The following is a 19,083-nucleotide window of genomic DNA, read 5'->3' on the forward strand; positions in this document are numbered from 1 at the left end:
AGTGAATTGCATTACTTTTTATAATCAGAAAAATGTCACAACGACAAAACCCTCAAAAGAGTCTGCAATTATTTAAAAACACTGATTAAAACAAACAAAATAACCCTGACATTTGCTTGGCCTTTTTTAAATCATCTATCAATTCAATTCTACAATTACCTGGCCTCTTTCTGTGCAGCAGATACTGTGGGAAATGAATGCAAGGAAGAAAAAGTCCCTCTTCTGCCTTCAAGACACCAGGCAATAGAGCAAGGACACATTTCATCAAGGACAAGGGATCTTAATGCCAGTTAGTATGGAGGTACAAGCAGGTGTCAGTGGATTGGTGAGCTATTGAGGCAGAAATCACTCTTCTTGTTTTGAAAAATTTCCAAAAGAGGGTCCAAACTAATTAATTACGTTTTTATATAACAGCATGCATTTGATGGATCACACTGAAAAAATCACATTTAAAAGCTCTGAAATTATAGACAAAAGTGGTGTCAGCACATAGGCATAACAAATAGGTAGGAAATATACTACTTTAACCGGAACCATATGGGCATTAATTAATTCCCAAACACCTATTGTAAATCAAACATTATGCTGGTGCCAAGGATACAACAGAGGATGAAACTCAGTCTTTTCCCCCAGGGGAATACTGATTTGAAACAAATCAGCAATGAACATATTAAGTAGAGAGTGGGATATGTTATAAAGGAGATATATTTAGAAAGATATATAATTATGAAAGTCCATGGGACAAGCAGCCCACTTAGGATGGGGTTTTCAGCGATGGATTTGGGTAAGGATTTCCAGAGAAGGTGAAATTTGAATGGAAAAAGAAAATACAACTAGGAACTTATTAACACAAGGGAGATGTCATGGCAAGGCGATGGGGATTCTGTAGACTTTCAGAAAAGAAGGGTGGAGCAGAAGGCCCAATGGAGAGAGAAAGCCACTGTGGATTTAGTATGGTGGAAACAAAGAGAACTGGAGGGTTGATAGTAGGAAAGACAAGTAGGAAGGAATCTCTGGTGTTTTCTTTTACTATTAGATATATTGCAATATCGATAATTTGTAAAATAAACAATAATATGTAATGATTGACACTGGGATACTAAATATCATTTATCTTTTTTGGTCTTATAAATACATAGGAGTTCCTCATCTCTCTCTCACACACACACACACACACACACACACACACACACACACACATATATGTATATATATATATATTTTTTTTTGGCAGGGAGAGGGACCTTTATAAACCATGAATGTGGTCATAGTTATAATTTTGATTTAGGTTTACTTTGTAGGGGGCTTACATATAATGTAGTTATTGCCATCCACCCCCCTAAGGAAATTTTATTTTATAAGAATAAAAATATATTTATTTATGACTTATAATTCAAATTATTAACTTATCATATACTAATACTGAAATAGTTGTTTGTGAATTTATTAACAGAGATTATGTGACATTGGTCCTTAACTTGATGTCTTTCTAAACTTGGAAAAATACTTTGCCTATTAAGGTTAATCACAAATATGACAGGTGGGGAAAGCATTTTGGCATTAAGCGAGGGGTGTTCATTCATATATGCAGTGCCCTACATGCTAAAGAAGACATTTATATTTAGAATTAATCAGACTCTTAGAGAAACAGTGATGTTTATGCAACCTAATGCTTCAACTTATCTCTTTCCATAGTTTTGAAATCAATCTGTCAAATGATGAAGAGTAATCAGTTTATGCTAAACTCCCCATATGAAGTTTAAGATGGCAAAACAAATGATTGACTCCAGAACAATTCAGTTTGTTATTACTCGCCTGCTAATCTAAATATATGGCAAGGAGATAATGCCATTGGCATAAGCAGAAACCAAGACCAGGATACCAGCAAGATAGCTATGAGGCATATGTCTGGGTACCAGGCCAGGTCAAATCTGTGACCTTGTTTAGTAGTAGTAGAAGTTTAGAAAAAATACTCAGATCAGAAGTCATAAGACACAGGGCTGTTAAATTAAAAAGTAAACCACTATTGGTTACCTTACCCAAAAGATTAAAAGCTAAAATATGAAGTGTAGAACATTATTTCATCTTGGACAAGTGAATTGTGCTCTGGACCTGTGTAATTATGAAATAAAATATGAATTAGATTCCTGTTTCTCTGCATTTTTTCCTTATTTTTTTATCAGTGAAACATTTATAAACTAAATATTATATGCATTTAATGCATAGTATTGCATGTGGTTAAAGCATGAAAAGTTGTGGTCATAGAGTCCTGCTTTTTTTGCACCCACTTCCGTCACAGTGGCCCCAGAGAACATTTTGGTAGCTCAGCTTTCCAAGTAACACAGCTAAGAAGCACAGGAAGAGGTTCTTTCTGATTCCTGCCTTGTACTCTGAGGTTTATAAGTAGGTCACTGCTGGGGCAAGTAGGTTCATAGACTTCCCTCTATTTAAATGAGGTAGTTTGAAAATACAGTATAAAATGATAACAATTTGACCTCTTAAATGGGAAAACAGAAACCAGGATGTTGGGACTAATGACATGTTAACTAACTCAGGCTGACTCCTTACTTCCTGGCGAGTGAGCAAGATCAAGGCCTCAAAGGCGGTTTCAATAGTTAATGACGAAGAACCAGACCACCGTCAGGGATTGGTTAACAATAGTTCCGTGAATGTGATCAGCTCGTGCTTGCCATAAAGTCTTATGGGACTTTTGCCTGTGTGAACACCCCATGCCTTGCTGACCTTTAAGCTGATTGGTTTCCACCTAGCCCCCACCCTACATAAAAACTGTGTGATTTCCTCAATAAACGAGTTCCTGCTGTGACGGGTCTCCCTGACGCGTCTGATTGTCCTCTGCAAGGAGGGCTGGGAGCAGGCGGTCAGTCGGCCTTACCTATCCCGGTCTGACCTTGTTGGGGAGTGTCGCCTTCCCTTGCCGCTGGTCGAGAAGAGCAGGGGGGCTTAAGACCCCAACACCAGGACAAGAGACTAGATAAGTATGTACTTTTTTTTGCAACATCTTTCCAAAAATAATATGTGCCATTTTCCCCCCAAATTATTCTATACTCCTGTTCATTTAGAATTATTTATTATGACATAGACATAAAGTGAATTACAACCAATATAATAAGAAATATTAAAAGGTAAAAAGCAATGATGGTGTGCACTTGGCTCCAAACCATAGTTGGTAACCTTCTGGAGTAAAGAACTTAGGAAGGTGAATCTAACTTCAGATGTTGCTGATACTACTGTGGCTAAGGCAAGTGGGGAGCACAAAAAAACAAGACAGATTAGAACTGGAGATATAAGATAGGATGGGCAATGCAGGTATAGGAGGGACTGTTGCTATCAGGAATGAGGCTGACCCAATCAAACAGGAAAAGTTTAGAAAAGACATGTATTTAGTGGGTGACACTCAACCTGAAGGGAAGGAATTCCATCTGAATGATCGATTAATTGGGTCTGAGAATCTAACCAATGTGCATGAAAGAGGCTAATCCTTATTTTAATGTTCTCTTCTGCACAGCAGTGATGAATATGTTGATATTATGTTTACTTTAATACAGAGAAGGAAATATGGGAAAGAATTTTATATTAACCATGGGTACAATGGTCCACATGGGTAAGTCCAGCAGGCATACTATAAAGATAGAAGAGGAACAGACTATAAAACACTATGTCCTTATATACAATGCATACAATTTGAAGCCAGTGGTGGACACTGTGATTTGCTGCTCACATGTCCCTCCAAGGAAGGACATGTTTTTCCAGCTTCTGGAAATGTTAGGAGCAGGCAGCCTCCTGATGTCAGTTCCTTCAGATACCAATGCCTCAGCTACAGAGAGCCAGCTGACTCAAAACCCCTCATCCATTGACAGATAGAGACTGAAGCATAGTCTTTGCCACTTGACCAGCAGTCACTTCAGCAATCTAATGGGTCATTGAAACTACATAGTTCCTCCTGAGGTTGGCTGAGGCTGATGTGGGTCTTGCTCACAGCTGGACTAATCTCTCTACTCAAAACTGCTTTCTTCCAGTCCCTTTCATTGGATATCCCTAGTAAGTAGCATGTCCATTAAGTTCTGTCTTGGAGTCTGCTTTCTGGAGAATTCAACCAGTATCAGAAACATGAAGGAGAAATGGAGGAGGCCTGGGGATAGGAACAAAGAGGCAAATAAGTGAAGCCTTTAAATGAAATGCAACTTAGAGGCTCCATTTAATAATTGATAATGATACCATGTCACTTAATGATTATTATACATGAATTTGAAGAATGTGCTCTAGTTTGAATGTTAAACATTCCCCCAAAGATTATGTGTTAGAAGCTTGTTTCCCAAGACGATGCTACTGGGAGTTGCTGTGGACTTTAAGGAGATAAGGCTTATTAGATGACCTTAGGTATTGGGGGCATGCCCTTGAAAGGGACTGGGAGGCTTGTCTCGTCCTCTTTCTTACTGTGCTTCCTGGCTCAGGAAGTGGGCAATTTTGTTTTACCACACACTCTCACCACCATGTACTGCTTTATCAGAGGTCCCAAATTGTGGAGCCACTAGATATTGTACTGAAACTTCCAAAATGATGAGACAAAATAAATCCTTTTTCTTTATAACTAATTATCTCAGGTATTTTATTATAGTAACACTAAGCTAACACCCATAAGAGAAAGTTGTTATTATTAAGGTTAGTATTAACTAATATGTACATTATGATACCATAAAAATTGTATTTTCTTTTAAGTTTTCTCATGTAAAATAAGTTGAAGATACTGATTTTTATTAGATATAATAATAAAATATAAGTTCAAATACTTAAGAAATATGCCAAGATCACATAGTTAATAAATTATAGAACTTGACCTAGGCCTTATAGACTCCATACTTGGTGTTCTTACTACATTGTCTATTAGATGTTTCCATATTGGCAAACAGGACAGGAGTTGCCAAAAAAGAGCAAGTTAAAGTTTGAATCCAATGCAGGTTCGGTAATTTATATCAATACAGTTACATACTTAAGTATGAATCTAACTGATGGTGAGCCAGGAGGGACATCAAATGTGCATAATACTGTGCACTCTTTGGGAACCTATGAAGGCAACTAACTGGAAAGTCAGTTTTACTGGGAGTGCTACCAATGGAACAACTAGAAACTGTTTAAGCAGTGAGCATGCACATGTGGACATGCAGGCACACACACACACACACACACACACACACACACACACACACCTCCTTGCATTGACATGGCATCTTTCAGTTAGTATATGATATTTATGATGATATTTAAGAAACTTATAGACCAGAGCAATGGACTGAATCAGGAAAGCCTTTGTGGGGGTTGTGTCAGATTTCAAATATGAAAGAGCTTGACTAGGTATGTATATTTTGACACAAATTTCATGATGCACTATTTTCTAATTCTCTTATTAGTTTTTGAAGAATGATATCCATTTTAGCCACGGACTGCTTTAATTTCCTAATGACAAGAATGAGCAGTTCAAAAGGCAGCCTATCACCTTTATAGAGAGATGTAAATCCATGGTAAGAATCCCATGGGTCTTTCATTGCTTCCACTAATATATGCCCATGAGCTCTGAGCTGTCCCTTGAAGCTGTTTTCCCTCTCACCGAAGAGGCAACCACACTTTTTCTCATTACTACTGTTTTCTCTGTGAGCTGGGTGATTTGTATCCTTGCCTTTGCTGTTCTTTATTTAGTGCTTTCCTCTTAGACAACATGGAAATCATTCTCATTAGCAACTTCATTTGCTCTGTTTCTCTTGTAGATCTTAACATCACATATCCTGAAATCATTCCAAATGCATACATTTCTTAAGTCAACAGTATCATTAACACTGCTGCACCATTTTGGAGGACATTAACATTCAAGTTCAACATAATACGTAGGATACCTCATCCCATTCCCAGCTTACCAAATGTGAGAGAATGGGGGCCAAGAGCAAGCTATATCAGAACTTCTGTGCTACTTATTTTCCCCCTCTGGGTAATAGAACATATGTTACTTTGCTTTTTTTTCCCAAATAACTATGTCCTTTTTTTTTTTTTTTTGTTCACAGTTGTTAATTGTATTTTAACTTGAATAATATATCACACAAAATGTGGGAAAATTATAGATAGCATTTGTCTAAACCCTGGCAATTCTTAAAATAGGCAACTTTTAGAAAAGATTCTGAATGCTAAGCATCAATTTATGACATCTAATGGTAGTAGTAAGAAAAAGTAAGAAGCCTAGTGTGGTGGTGCACATCTATAATCCCAGTGGCTCAGAGGCTGAGGCAGGAGGATAGCGAGATCAAAGCCAGCCTCAGCACAAGTGAGACACTAAGCAACTCAGTGGGATTCTGTCTCTAAATAAAATACAGAATAGGGCTGGGGATGTGTTTCAGTGGTTGAGTGCCCCTGAGTTTAATCCCTGGTACCAAAAAAAAAACAAAAGAGAGAAAAGAAAAGAAAAAAGAAGACCTGTCTACTCTACATGCTTTCAAGTTTGTCCTTATTTACTCCCAAGTGAAGAGGTGACTTCACTTAGGTTGCAGCTCTGTTGCTTAGGACATGGAGCACCCAAGTCAATCACTTGAGAAGAAAGAACATCCTTACCCTTGTTCTCTTAGAGATTTTGACAAAAGAATATTTAGTATCATTTTCGATTCAACAAAGATCCACAATTCCTTTACTTTGGAAAAAATGTGCAAGAATAATAAGAACAGAAATAAACATGGAAACTCATTGGGACTATTGCAAGTTACCAAAATTTGGATCTTTCTTATCAACTCTTCCATAAGACATGATCTATTTACTTTTGGAAAAAGGAATGCTTTGGAAGGCTTAATTGTGAAATAAATATGACCTTATCTTAAAACTCCTATGGGTAAGTTAAAAAGAACATATACATTTGTGTTTGACCACAAAAAGGAAAGTTCTTGCAGAGCAAGATGGAAAAGTATAATATTTTTATCTTTAAAATCTTACAATGCCTATAATTCCAATGACTTGGGAGGCTGAGGCAGGAGGATTACAAGTTTGAGGTCAGCCTCAACAATTTTGTGAGACTGGGCCTCAAAATGAAAACAAAGCAAAACAAACAAACAAACAAAAATGACCAGGGATGTGACTCATTGATAAAGCACCCTGGGCTCAATTCCCAGTACAAAAAATTAATTAATTAAAAATCTTAACACTGTTATTTTAAACAAACAATTATGCATGCATAATAAATGAAAGAAATGTATTCAGATATGCAGTATTTGATGGAATACAAACAAAATGCCTGCCTAGAAATAAAGTCAAAGCAATTTTCAGGACTTAGAAGCAATTGGATTTTTAATAAGATAAATAAGTGCTTAGACCATAGTAAAAAATTAGATAATATACTTCAGATACTGAAATATAACTGTTCTATCATTAAAAATATTTTTTCAATGGTATAACACATGGAATACCTCAAGTCTTTATCTTAAACAAGTGGAAATGTAGATAAATTAAGGCTTTTAGATATGGTGGGTAAACTGCTCATCGGTGATCCCAGGAACCTCAATGAAGTCTCTCTGTTCTTTGCTTGGTTCATACTCTGTTGCAGGGTAGGGTGTCGTGGTTGGGGAATTAGGCTGAAGAACAATAGAAGTTAATGAATGTCATCTGTTAGTTCTTACTTGCTCATTGGTGTATACTGTTCTTTCTTAATTCTTGGTATTTCCCCTTTTCTCTCTCATAATTCTGTTTCAAACAGCTATTTTAAAAGCAAATAAAAGATACTCAATATTTGTATCAATAAATTGACTACACCATTGTATCACTCTTTTAGACACTAATTTTAAGTGTCTAGTACTAATATTACATTGATTGTAGCTTTATTCAGGTATAATTCATATAACATTCACCCATTTAAAGTATACAATTAAGTCAGTTTTAGTATATTCAAAGAACTGCATTATCTTCATTGTCACTTCATGTATTTTCTTTCTACATGGATTTGCCTGTTCTGAATATGTCATGTCAAAGTTAAAGAATTTGTACAATATGTGGTGTTTCACAACTGCCTTCTCTCACTTAGCAAAATGTTGTTCTAGGTTCATTATGTTGTAGTACATATCAGTACCACACTTATTGTTATGCTTCATTGATATATTGGTGTAATCAATTTATTTTTGTCACTTTAAGTGTGATATCTAAAAAATGTTGCTTAACTTAAGGTAATGAAAATTTATTTGTGAATGTTTTTCTGAGAGTTATATTGTTTCCATTTTATAATTAAATCTGGGATCCGTGTTAAAGGTTTCATTGTTGTTTTGTTTTTTGTTTTTGTTTGTATGATGTGAGGTAGAGCTTGAGATTTGTTTTAGTGCGTGTGGATATACACTTAACATTTCTTGAAATACTACTTTTCTTATTGAACTGTCCTTATTGAACCCATGTCAAAAATCACTTGACTCTAAATGTGGGAGCTGATTTCTGAATTCTTTGTTCTAGTCCACTGATCTCTATGTGTATTCTAATGTTAGTTCCACAATGTCTTGGTTACTATAATTTTGCACTGGGCATTGAAATTGAGAAATATAAAGTTTTCCAACTATTTTATTTTTAAAGAAAACTTTGTCTATTTTGTTCTGTGTATTTCTAAATGAATTTTAGACCAGTTTATAAATTTCTGCCAAAACAAAAGTGTGTTGACTCCATAGAGCAATTAGTTTAAGGAGGGCCTCTATCTTAACAATTTTAAATTCTGTGCTCCATAGTGGTGTATGTACTTCCAATAACTTGCATCTTCTAAATTTCATTCTAACAATTTTTGTTGTTTTTGATTTATAAATATACTCAAGATCATTTAAGTATAAATGATGATGACAACTTTTATTTTAAATGTATAATATTGTTCAGCACTGTGTTGAACTTTTTGTAAATTTATTCTTGTGTACTTTATTCTTCTCATTATTATTAAAGTAATTGTTTTATTAATTTAATTTTCAGCTTGTTCACTCTTAATGTACTTTATAGAAAGCTTTGATTTTTTTTTTTATGAATAGAAGACTTTTGATTTGACCTTCTCTATTATTTGCCCATGTTTTATTTCTTTTATGACTAGCCTCATCTTTATTACTTTCCAGCTTCTATTTGTTTTTAGTTTAGTGTGTCATTCTTTTTTCTTGTTCTTTAGGTGATTTGAGATTTTTCTATATTTTTTTTTTTCATTTTGGTACTGGGGATTGAACCCAAAGGCACTTTGTCTCTGAGTTACATCCCTAACCCCTTTTTATTTTTTCATTTTCAGACAGGGTCTTCCTAAGGTACTTAGGACCTTGCCAAATTGCTGAAGCTGACCTAGAAATTGTAATCCTCCTGTCTCAGCGTTCTGAGTTGCTGGGTTTATAGGTGTGCCCCACTGTGCCTGCCCAGATTTTTCGTCTTTCTTAAAGTTGACATTAATAGCTATAAATTTCTCTACTCGTGTGCTTTATCTATATCCCATAAGTTCTGTAATAGTTATTTTTGTTTATCTCAAAGTATTTTCTATTTCCTTATGTTTTCTTCTTTGACTCATTGGATACGAAGGAAAGTGTTTAATTCCTACATATTTCTGAATTTCCTAAGGAATTCAAAGTTTGGGCACAGTATCAGTTGTTCTCTGGGGATGGTGGTTTTAAAAATTCCAAAGGTGCTCATTGTCTATAGGGCTGCCAACATTTGGCTACCACACTGGCAAAGCAGGAGAATGGGAATATAGGATGGATTTTTTTTTTTCCATTTGTCCTATGTCTTGTGTTAGTTATAAGAGTTCTGAAATGGTTCATGTTAGCTCATTGGTCCATATTTCTCTTGTTTTATAGAATATGAGAATTTATTACTTCTTCAAGTCAATTCCCCAAAATAACTTTTTGTTTTAAATAAGAATTTTTATTGTCAAAACAAGAAATCACTTCAGAAGACACAAATAAATCATTCATTCTGACAATTTTAGATTCCAAGGATTCTCTATGAGAAGGTTAGCTCCTTACATAAAGAAAATGCTACCCAAAACAAACAGCAAGTATCTAACATACTTTTCAAGTCAACAAACATGCACACAGTGAGGAGAAATAAAAAGACAATTTGTCTATATCTTTTCCTCAATGAGAAATGTGTTCCATAAAAGATTGAGGCTCCCTGTCTTGTTCCAGTTTTTAGGGGGAATGCTTTCAGTTTTTCACCATTTAGAATGATATTGGCCATGGGCTTAGCGTAGATGGCCTTTACAATGTTAAGGAATGTTCCCACTACCACAATTTTCTCTAGTGTTTTGAACATGAAGGGATGCTGTATTTTATCAAATGCTTTTTCTGCATCTATTGAAATAATCATGTGATTCTTAACTTTTAGTCTGTTGATATGGTGAATGACATTTATTCACCAACCTTGCATCCCTGGGATAAAACCCACTTGATTGTGGTGCACTATCTTTTTAATATATTTTTGGATGCGATTTGCTAGAATTTTGTTGAGAATTTTTGCATCGATGTTCATTAAGGATATTGGTCTGAAATTTTCTTTCCTTGATGTGTCTCTGTCTCGTTTAGGTATCAGGGTGATATTGGCTTCATAGAATGAGTTTGGGAGGGTTCCCTCCTCTTCTATTTTATGGAATACTTTGAGAAGTATTGGAATGAGCTCTTCTTTAAAGGTTTTGTAGAACTCGGCTGAGAACCCATCTGGTCCCGGACTTTTCTTTGTTGATAGGCTTTTGATGACCTCTTCTGTTTCATTGCTTGAAATTGATTTATTTAAGTTGTGTATGTCCTCCTCGTTCAGTTTAGGTAATTCATATGTCTCTAGAAAGTTGTTGATGTCTTTGAGGTTTTCTGTTTTGTTGGAATATAGATTTTCAAAATAGCTTCTAATTATGTTTTGTATTTCACTCGTGTCTGTTGTGATATTTTCTTGTTCATTTCGAATTTTAGTAATTTGAATTTTCTCCCTCTTTCTCTTTGTTAGTGTGGCTAAGGGTCTATCAATTTTGTTTATTTTTTCAAAGAACCAACTATTTATTTTGTTAATTTTTCCGATTGTTTCTTTTGTTTTAATTTCGTTGATTTCGGCTCTGATTTTAACTATTTTCTGTCTTCTACTACTTTTGGTGTTGGTCTGCTCTTCTTTTTCTAGGGCTTTGAGCTGTAGTGTTAAGTCGTTTATTTGTTGATTTCTACTTCTTTTGTTGAATGCACCCCATGAAATAAATCTTCCTCTAAGTACTGCTTTCATAGTGTCCCAGAGATTTTGATATGATGTGTCTTTGTTCTCGTTTACTTCTAAGAATTTTTTTATTTCCCTTCTGATGTCTTCTGTTATCCATTCATCATATAATAGTGTATGATTTAATCTCCAGGTATTGGAGAAGTTTCTGTTTTATTACGTTGATGTTGGTTAAAAAAAAGAAAAAAATCAAGAAGCCTAGGTTTGTGAATAGCATAAACATTATTATTATTATTATTATTATTTTTAGTTAAACAATGATCAAATTTCTGGTCTAGGGAAAATGATACAAAAATAGATAATAAGGTTCTCCAAACATAACTGCCAAGATTTTCAGTCTAACTTCAAAGCAATACAAAAGGGTTTCTTACCCCGCCATGTGGAAGTTATACCAGTGTTTCTCAGAATCCATTGTATTTCCAGCTCTAACCTTAGTTTGTTTTTTTTTAAATATATAATTGCTATGTCAAAGCCAAAGTAAAAGCAAGGTGAGGGGTGAGAAACTCCCCATCCAGAATCACAGGTATAAAAATCACTCTAGAAGCCAATGAGTGTGAGGACATTCAAATCATGGGATTTGGGAACGTAATTCCTTCCCTTCTATCACTGGGACATACATCTTTGGTGGCTTGAAGGTTGCTGGATCGTTAGCCATTTCAGTGGTATGGGCACAGATCAGCTCCTTGAGAGAAGACTTCTGTGCTCCTTCATGGGTCTAGACAACAAAACCTCTAGAATCAGAATTGTGAAGGGGTCTTGGTCCAGAAAGCCCCCATTTGTTGATGATTATCTGTCCTTTTCCCTACTTCCAGGATCCTTGGTGCTAGGATTTGGGTCAGGTAAGTCTGTAGAAGAACCATAACTAAACCATCCTCTGGGCCTCTGCTTGGGGAAGAGCGAGGCATGTTGCTTGGTAGTGGACTAAGCTGAGGCAGACTGCTTTCTTCTTTTGTTTTATCACCACTTTGTAGCTTTAGTTTGTGGGATGCTTCTGCCACTCAGGGGGACTTGACCTCTTCAGTGGTGGACCCTATGGGTTGCATAGCCAGTCTCTCTCAACCCTACCTGTTGCTTAAAATACTAAATGTTTTCCTGGGTGTGTTTTGTGATCAGAGTGTTCATGATGACATGAGTAAGTTTAGCCTTCACCACTAGGACCTTGTCTGTACAGTCAGTGACCTTTGACAGAGTCATGGCACAGGAGGATGTTCTCTCCTTCCTCTGCCTTGGCAAGGTGCTGCCTGCTACTTGTGCTCTGGAATCACTGGCTTCCAGGGGCTGCTGCCCATCTCTGAGGGAGGTGGAGTCATGGGCATAGGGGCACATTCTGATGGACAGAGACATCTTGCCTAGAGACCCACTAGGCTCAAGAACAGTGGCACCTCTGGTTTTCTTGAAGCCATTCAAAGACTCAGGTGATTTTCTATTTATAATTTGGACTTTAGTCCCTACCACCACAGTAAAATGATTTCACACCTATGCTGACAGACAGATGTTAATGAAGAATACTGTCCAACTGCTGTAAATTAGCAAAGCTTTCCAGGAGGAATCCATTCAGAAATTCTGTTCTTCCACTGCTGCTAAGATACTTGCAGCCCAAATTCTGGCACTGAAGAGACTCTGAGGACCCACGTCTCCAGAGAGGCTGTGGCACAACCCAGAACCAAGCCATCCTGAGAACAGTGGCAACACTGACTCTTCACCCCCACCAGAGAGCACTTTACTCTGAATAAAGAGCTTTTTGTTAGAGTAATGTCATCCCTATTTTTCAAACAAATGAATTAGAGCCCAAATATGAAATGGTTCACTCAAGATTATGCTACTTGTTTATTACATAGCAAGAAATTAACCTGTCTTTTTTTTCCTAGTTCTATATTTTTTCTACTTTATCACAACAACTCATACACTTTATTGCCATTTACTGAAACCTTAGATAACTTGACCTGCAAGGAATCTCAGAGAGATGGGGCTGAGCCTCTCATTTCACAGATGAAGAAATTGCAGTCTAAAGTGATAAGGCACCTTGCTGAAGATTTTTACTAGCCACTCTAACACATGCTCTTTATATTGTATGCCTACCAACTCCAAGCAGATAGTGAGTTAATTAAGATGTTTGGTTTAATTTACATTGTAATGGTACAATTACTAACTTCACGTGAATTTTTTATTCTGATTTTTGTCTCAGTGCAACCTCACAATTTTCTTTTATCTAAAATGTTTGTGCTTTATTTTGCTATAGTATGTATGTGTTAGATTTCTATTAGTGTGTAACAAAGCATCACAAATTCAACAGACTGAAGTAAAATGTGACTATTAGCTCACATTAGTTGTTTAGGTCAAAATCAAGTTGCCCATGGTTAACTTATTTTCTTAGGATTATATATGACCAAAATAATTGTGTAGAAAGAATGTATTCTCATCTGTAGCTTAAGATGCTTTCAAGTTCATTCAAGTTGTTTACAAAATTTAGTGAGTTACAGTTGTAGAAATGAGACCCAATTCTCTGACTGACTTTCAGCTCCTGGAGGCTGCTCTCAGTCCTTGGCACTTCCACCTTCCAACCTAGCAATAGTGGATTTCCCTCTGCTTGAATTACTTGACCATGGTATGAATATGGTATCCTTTGCAATCTGTGTCAGAGTTCATCACTAATGCATTAGTGTTAAGAGGTATACTCTTGGGAAAGTGACTCCCATAAGGGCAGAGCCCTTAGGAATGGAATCAGAACACTTATAAAAGGGCTTGAAGTTTAAGGGAGCATTCTCTCGTCCTTTCATCATTCTTCCATGTGAGAACACATCATTTGGACCCCTGGGGAAACAACAATTAGGAGTCAGCTTGGAAACAAAGACCAGACCTTCACCAAACACTGAATCTCAGAGAGTCTGGATGTTGTATGTCTCAGCCTCAATAACTGTGGAATTTTTTTTTTTTTTTAATTTTGATTATCCAGTGTCTGGTATTTTTTACAGTAGCATGGACTAAGATACTCTTTTATACTTTTAATTTTTCCAGGAAAAGCTAAGTCCCTTTCAAAGGATGACTCACCTAATTAGGTCAGACTCACCGAGTATGAGACCATTTTCTAAAAATCAGTTGTTTGAGGATCTTAGTTACCCCTTCAGAATCTCTTCACAGCAACATGTAGATTACAGATTGAATAAATAGAAAAAAAAAATGAATGTGATCTAGATAGGAGTCTTTTTGGGAGTCATCTTAAAACTGTAACCTAAGAAATAAGCCCCTTTTCCTCTTAGAGCAGTCTTATTTTGTTTCAAAGAACCACATGTGTGTTCCCTAAAGATATTACTTTACCTGATGCACACTTTGGAATTCACTATGCCATGTCCACCTGTCACAGAATATAAGAAAAGTAGTTTACAAGTTGAGTCTGGATTGATATTAGGAGAAGGAAGAGAATCTACATATCAAGAGGGACAAATAGGTGAAACAAAATGAAATATATATATATATATATATTTATATATATATGATCTATCCATATGATGTATTTTTCTCATTGTAATCAAACTTCAGATTTAAAACAATATTTTATGTTGGTTTATTAAACACTAGTTGATGAACAAATAAAAGTTTTATGCTCCACCCACAAGGACTTATATTTGTAACACATTCCCTTCATAAAATTATAATTAAAACAGAAGTACAAAGAAGTGCTGTATAAGAAACCCAAGAAGAATTACGACCCAAGTCCCATTTAGGACAGCAGCTTTGGACAATTGACTTTCAAAAGTCCAAGGTAAATCATTATGTCCAATTAAACAGTACAGCAGGATGGTCAGGTTGACTATAACAAGATCTTTTTATATTTGAAGATGCTGAAATGCAAGAACTGTTTCCAGGGAGAAGTAAAAAGTCATATTACAGCAGATATTTTTCTTTGCAACTAAAAGAAAATGAAGTTAGTAGTTCTCAAAAGGCTGAATAGAAGTTTCAACTTAAACATGTTTCTGACACTCACTGTACTAATCATTTGCTTCAGAAGTTCTAAAAGTCAGTCACAATTTTCTTTTCCTCTTAGCATTTGTTATAGTTATTTTTATCCTATAATGTTGCTAAATCTTAGGACTATAAAAAAAAACAAAGGCAAATAAATACATTCCATGTTTTTCTCTTCATGAATTAACAATTTCAACTTCCAAGAAGCCTAAGACAAAGACAGTAGCCAAATTATTTATAGTAAGTATCCTTCTAAAATTTAATTTCCATTTCTAAAGGATGCTTTTCCTAATTAGGTAGGCATCTTGCTGAGCATTTTTTAAAATAAAGTTTTACTCTTAAAACAATGTCTAAATATGTGTCAGCTGAGATGAGCCAGTGGAGCAATGTTCACCCACAGGATTTCAATGATAAGCAACCTCCTCTTACTTTACCCTTGCCGAAGACTCTACTCAAGCCTTGTTTGATGGCAGAAATTCTGTTCTTTTATTGATGAGTTAAACTCTGTCCATCGTGTTTTGCCTTTGAAAACTGCACAGTTCTGTAGTGACTCCTTTGGATCTTAAGAGAGGAATTGCATCAGGGCTTCAGCAACCACCTTCCTAGGAAAGTGACGATTAGTTTAGGGGTAGTTTATGATCAGTACTGAGGTCTACATAACTGTGTAACCTAAGAAATTATTTGAGGGAACCTCCAACTCAATAGCATCAAAGGCAAGCTTTATAGACCATAAAAATGTGTGTTCTCATGCTCTTAAGATAATGGGGTAAACCAACAAATGCAGTGAATACACATGAATGCCCTTTTCTCTTTCATAGCATCTGAAGAATAGTTATAGTCACAGGATTTCAGTATTCCTATCTCAGTTTCCCAGAGATGTTAGTCCTTTATCATTCTTCTTTCCAGACTTGACCATGTCTACAAATAGGAAGCATCTTATCTTACATAAAATCCATTCCATTATTAGGTAACTGCTATTATTAAAACAGTTTCTACTAATTAACCAAATCCTCATTCCTCCTAACTTATGGTATGGTTCGACTTGACTCTCTGAAACCATGCAAAGTTAATGAAATTTTGTCAAATGTTTGAAGATAGCTAACATATTAAACATCTTTATTTTTAACTGCCAAGATAAGTGAACTTTATCCAGGTTGCTTTTAGTAGATGCAGGAAAAAATCTAACCATTTTATTTATTTGTTCATTTTTAAAAAAATTTTTCATTTGTAGATTGACACAATAACTTTATTTTATTTATTTATTTTTATGTGGTTCTAAGGATCGAAACCAGTAACTCACACATGCTATGCAAGTGCTCCACCACTGAACCACAATCCCAGCCCTGTTTATTTCCTTTTGATAATTTTTCTGTAATCAGCTAACATTCTGGGAATTGGGGGTAGATAAAATAGTAAAGCCATATTTAAGGAGATTGCAATTAATTCATTAACTAAATAAAGCATTCCATGGTTATTCCTATTTGGACATTTAAAAAATATTTAGTTGGTGAAACAAGTCTCACAGGATCTGTGGTACCTTTAGGTTACACTGGGGTCTAAAATGAATTTATATAGCACTGCCCACAATTAAGAATTGCCCACAATATTCTAAGTTGCATTCTGTTCATGAAGAATTAGGAGACTTCTCTCTCCAAGGCCCACTTTTCAGTTTTCAAAACAGATGTGGAACCTACTACAATTCTGTATTCCTAATTAAATATCATTTTTTTTCTGAATAGTTAAACCACTTTAGATTTAATGGTAACTACCTTTATAATAAATACATTTATGAACAGCACCTCTAGTAATTGTGATTATCTGAGAGAACAATAGATGAAGAATATCATAATTCTTATATTACAGGTAGCAAAATTGTAGAAATTATAAGAAGATATCATATTCGTAGAGCAGATAAAAATCATTTTAGTCTCTATAACTTCACATTTTAAAATGTTGTGCTAATCTCTTTCATATCAATATTCACTTTGTGAAGGCTTAAATTAGTATTTGTAAAACAATATTCAATTGAAATTCAATTTACTCTCTCCAGAAAACTCCATTACTTAATTCGGTCATTCTCTTCATTCACTTGTCCACCTACTCACTTTGTACTAAGCACTCTTTTATTAATCAAATCAGAAATAGGAATATAGAGATATAGAAAGTTCACTGTTGTATAAGGAAAGTGAGTGGGCAGGCAGCCATGTTAAAAACATTTGGGTCAGCACTATGGCAAAGATATTAATTCTGTACTGGCAGCCCAAAGAAATATGTGGTAAGGTCATGCCTAGAATGGGCAGCTAACATGTTACAGGGGTTGGAACACAGAAGATACAAAATTCATGTAGAGTGTACCAAGGAGTAAGGACACCAAGTCACACATGGGCAGCGGACTGTGAATAATTTTTCTCGGCAGTATTCCCAGGACCTCCCCATCACCATTCTTCACACAAAGATTTCAGTAAAAATATCCAGTGAATGTATGATTTCCAGGCATTGAAAATGGCAAAAGTAAAGACATGGAAGTGTGAAACAGTTTGGCATAATCTTGAAACTCAAATTAGCTAAGTATGTCTAAAATATAGAGATGGTGCTAAGGAGGTAGGCAGGGGCTCGAACATGGGCAATTGGGTATGTTATCTAGAATTTTTTTTAACAAAGATTTTCACCATATGTTACTTCTTTGGGCATTACAATTTTAACATGATACATAGACAAGTTTTAGAAGCATAACACTTGGTTTTTCTAAGAATGGAAGAGATGGAAGGAAAGAAGGAGAGGAGAAAGATGAAGGCAGAGAGGAGAGGAGTAGAGACCAAAAAAAAAAAAAAAAAGAGTTGCATTTTTCTAGGACAGGAAATTTACCACGACATTGGGAAACAAGAGTTGAGACCAACACACGATTTAAGAAAATTTTAGCTTTATAGAGTTTAGATTATGTCTATCACTCTGCTAATATAGGCATCCTGGGTAAAACGAATGGAAAAATAAACACATGCTCTCTTAGAAACCAGAACTTTAAGGCAAAATTTCAGTGCTTTTTCAGCTTCAAACTAACCCACGTTGCTACCACCAATCACCTTGTACGTGGACATTCTGGAGCTGACATTTGTGATAAATAGGGCCCAATAAACAAGAATAGACCATGTGGGTCCCTTTTCTTTCCTACAATCGTAATACCAAAATAATAATAGGACTTGTTCTCCAGAGATTTTGAAAGACGATATTACAATACTTGGAGAAAACCAAAAGTTTAACACTTAACCAGTGGTAACAATTTAGTTATCTGGTCTCTGAGAGAAGAATGATTTCAAAAACAGTGGAGATAAATTAAAAAAAAAAAAAAAAAAAAAAAAGAGAGATCATTATGTAGGATGAGGGAAAAAGGCCAACATTTTTCTCCAAAATCAAAGATATACCAATAACACCAGAGATACTTTATTTTAATCATACAAAACTTTTTTTTTATTACTTTTTGCCTGAAACAGAAGAAATTTAATATTAGTATGTTACCTGTGGAGAATCTTTTGCCTACTTTATGCTTCAAGGTTTAAATAGGAAAGCAAATATAGCCTTATTAACATTCCTCTATAAAGGATCAAAATTAACATCTTAAATCATCCACAACCCAATTTTCTCCAGAAATTTACCAATTTCTTCAGAGTTAGGCGCTTACAGAGATGCGCTAAAGATGAGGAGTCCCTAACGTGCCATTTGGTGATACTGTAAGCACCTGACTCCATAAGCACTTTATAAATTAAAGGTTGATTATTTGCTTTGCCAAAGAATTCTTCCCTTTACAAGAGATCCACCAGAGGATTTCTTTAATTAGTTAGCTCCCTAAGTGCATGTAAAACAGGGAGAAACTAAAGTTTCAAGCTGCATAGC

The 19,083-nt window shown here is 35.4% G+C and overlaps 1 protein-coding gene and 1 pseudogene across 2 annotated transcripts in view; one reads left to right on the forward strand and one right to left on the reverse strand.

Moving 5' to 3' along the window:
* SGCZ (sarcoglycan zeta) overlaps positions 1–19,083 on the forward strand; it is a gene marked incomplete at its 3' end in the record, with an annotated part of 1,109,249 nt that overhangs the window by 350,257 nt on the left and 739,909 nt on the right. The gene's annotated exons all lie outside the window — the stretch shown is intronic.
* LOC306662181 (putative monooxygenase p33MONOX) lies at positions 11,804–12,638 on the reverse strand (annotated as a pseudogene). Its single transcript has one exon. The product of its transcript is annotated as a putative monooxygenase p33MONOX (transcript).

This window comes from Sciurus vulgaris (genome assembly GCF_902686455.1).
Source record: "Sciurus vulgaris genome assembly, chromosome: 5".
In the NCBI taxonomy this organism is placed as follows: Eukaryota; Metazoa; Chordata; class Mammalia; order Rodentia; family Sciuridae; genus Sciurus; species Sciurus vulgaris.